Below are 3,636 nucleotides of genomic sequence, written 5' to 3'. Positions count from 1 at the left end.
TCCTTTCCGTCCATGTCCGTGTCCTTTCTATTTTACCTCTTTCTCTTCTCTTTCTTCACAGCCTCCTCACTGTTCACATTCTTCTGTTTTCTGTGTCTCCTTCCTTCTTCATATCTGCACCTTCTCTTTCTCTTTCCTTCCCTTCGATCCCTGAGCCGCAATTGTCCCCAGTGACACTGTCACCGTGACAGTGGTCAGATCTGTGGTTTGCTCTTAGTCAGCAGCCGCTCGCTGCTAATGAGTGCTGTTTGTTATCGGCAGCCTCCAGCAGAGAGGAAACAGGGAGGATTTGGGCTGGTGAATATTCTCACCCCAGAACAAACTGAAAACTGGCCACTGGCTGTAGCGAGCTTAAACCCGAAGGTCATTTCATCTTAAAGACAGGTTCATTTATGGAAAGAAATAACAGTCGATCTGCCTCCCTGCAGCCACCGTCCAATTAAAATCCTCCTCTGACCAAACAGCTGCTCACATCCCAACAACAGGAGGGAATCAAGGTTAATTAAATTTACACATCTCCAACAGGGTCCATCTCAGTAACCGCCACTGAGTGGAGGGTCGAAGTCTTGATCACTACAAATCCTGGCCACCTTTTTAAAGAGCCGCATTTAAATCCTGATGTGAATGGTGTTAGTTTATGTATAATGTTAAAAATAAGCCTGGAATTTATTAAAGTTTAGCTTTTAGCCTGACTCTTGTTGTAGTCCAGCGAAAGCTGCTGTGGCTGGATGTGGATGGAGTTATCTGATCATTCAAAGGGCAGAGTTCCTGTTGTTGCTGTGGTTGTGTGACATGACGTGTGATCAGATGAACATTTTTAGGCCAGAGCAAAGTCTCCTCAAAAAAATCACTGAGCTCTCTGAGACCAGCTGTAACTTTTAATCCCACCCACCTGGTGCCACATCTCTTCGTCTGACATGTTTGTCCAGAGCTGGGACATTTCTCTGTCATAGAACATTCTGCACTTATGTTAGTCCCAGCTGTAATGAATCACAACATGAGGAGTTTAACGCAAACATCTTTTATGGTGTCTTCACATTGCTGCTCTTTAAGTGGAGCTGTTTGTCTTCCTCACTTCTGATCTGCAGCTTCCCGCCGGGCATCCTGCCTTAATTCATGCAACTGACACAAAACCCAGCGGGGTGCGTTCGCTGCTGAGCGTCAGCTGCTTGGCTTAAAACTCAGCATGATAAAAGGTATGTCCATAAACCAACGGAGAAATTTTAATTTAAAATGAAAGAGGGCATAAATTACAGTCATTATTTCCTCTGCTTTGAACACGGTTAAAGTTTTCATTTCAGAGGATCCATCATTTCACACAAAGATGCCTCACAGGGGCAAACAAAACGTGTTTAGTTGTTCTTAAAGTTGAGTCACCTCAAGGCTTCACGTTGGCCTTCGTGCCTCTGCTGCTCTGATCTCGCCGGTCTTTAGAGAAATCCTAACATGGTGGGAATTCAGGGTTTTTAGGAGTAAAATTTAGTTAAGTCTTGAAAAAATGTTTTGCTTTTTAATTTCTGATTCCTTTTAGATTCTTTCAGTGGAAGTCAAGTTTGGACTTAATGGAAGTCAATACATCAGGTTTTTATCTGTGAACTAGTTTCTCATGTTTGTATTTCAACAGTGGAAATGCAAACGCAAGGCAGATGGTGTCATCAGTCCTGGCCCCCCTCCCCACCAGTTGGCCTTTGTAACACTGGTTAGTCGTCGGGAGGCAAAAACATCTGGAAAGACTCCAAAATCTGTTGTTGTTGTTGTTGTGTTGTACTCCCCCTAAAATGTACAGGCCAGGTTTAGACAGAGGGATTCATGTGTGGACATCCTCAAACAGACCAGTTCTTCCTAAAACCTCCGATTCATTTCCTCATTGTTTCCTCTGACAGGGTGTGCGTGTTAGTTTTCAACTAAAATGTGCCAGAAACCTCACATGCACGCTGTTGCTGTTGACCTATTGCACCCGAACACCCCACACCTCTGTTGCTGTACTGATGATGACTTAGTGCTGGGGGACTTGTCCTGACTTTATCAGGTCAACGTGGAGGAAGCGTTTGGGTTGAGAGCAAATTAAAACAGAAGCAAAAAAACGAGCGGTTTCACAAAAATTTGATTAAATAACCATATAAAGCTGTGACAGTTAAGGGCCTGGTTCTCCTGCTAGTTCAGATTTTATTTTCCAGTAGAAAGGTCAGCATTTCCACCAGAAGCTGCTTTGTTGTCTAATATTTAAATGGATGATTAATATTATGTTGTGTCTCCACAACTCTGAATAATCTGAATAATGTACTCACTCTACATATTCACACAGTATCTGCACTACTCTGTCCTTCAGTACAAGTACCGTCTCTGTATGTTGTCTGGGGAAATACTTATGTTTTGAAAAGTTGACAAGTGGACAGGTGTTTTATGTTGACAGATATGCTGCCATTTCCTCAGTCGCCTACTGGTTTCAATTTTTAGTGCAATAACTCGGTGTTTACCTCGCCGCTGTGCTGACTCTTATCTATGTGATAAACTGTACAGAGTCTTACCTGCTGTAATTACTATTAACACTGAATTGTGAGCTTGTAACGTGTCTCAGTCTGAGAATGCACTTTAACTGAAGCGTGACGATGTGGGACTTCACTCAGCTCAGCTCTTTGGCTGCTGGGCTTTTTGTTTTTGGTTTGTCATGGAAGATGACTTTTTTGCATCTCTGGGCTCACAAAGCCATTACTCCGCATTAATGCTGCGTTCATGTCACAGGGATAAAAACTCATACAAGGAAATAAATGTCCTGAACTCAAACCCGTGACCACCCTGATGGAGGAGGATTTACTGCAGCGCCGGCAGATTAGACTAGTTTGAGACAGGTGCTCCTAATTTATGTTTGACTGCAACTCAGTTCTTCTGAGGAGAACTGACATATAAACTACAGTCCTGCAGTGAAATCGTGCTTCCCCACGTGACATAAATGCTGCATTATTGGTCAGGACGTCTTGGCCCTCATTGGTTAGGATTCTGAGACCTGTTCTCATGGGTTGATACAGACGCAGAAACAAACCGATGAGGCCTTGGCCACAGTCTGCCCTCTTAAAGCCTGCGTGACTGATGAATTAAAGGATACTGTATCTACTCCAAGTGTCCTGATGAATGTCAAGCTTCAGTCCTGCTGTGACTAGCCGAGACAGGTCTCTGTTGTTCATTGGTCAATGTTTATGGTCGCCTTGTGTTATTGGCTGAGATGTCTCTGATGCTACTGAAATAAAATGAATCTACACAACGCAGGATTTGTGTACCTTATGTTTCAGTGGTGATGCTCTGTTTTCCTTTACTGGACCTTTATTGCTGATTGAAACGTTTCATGTGATACAGGCAAAGATGCGATGTGAGGTGGAGGGGACTGGTGTTAAAAACAAGCGCAAGTTAGTTACATGTACTGTTACAGCAGTGATAACGAAGCTACAACCCCTCAGCAGCAGACTGCTGCGTTTTATGTCAAAAATCAGTCATAACTGAGTCAGATCTGTACACAGACACACATGTTGTTAATGAGACCTGCACTCTGACCTCTGACGGACATTGCAAAGAAATGTCTATCAATCTACTATGAGATAAGAGAAAAACTATGCTCCTTAAAATGCTTATGTTTTCTTCAGT

Source organism: Monopterus albus, unplaced genomic scaffold (genome assembly GCF_001952655.1).
Source record: "Monopterus albus unplaced genomic scaffold, M_albus_1.0 scaffold67.1, whole genome shotgun sequence".
Lineage (NCBI taxonomy): Eukaryota > Metazoa > Chordata > Actinopteri > Synbranchiformes > Synbranchidae > Monopterus > Monopterus albus.
Note: the sequence above shows the minus strand (reverse complement) of the source record.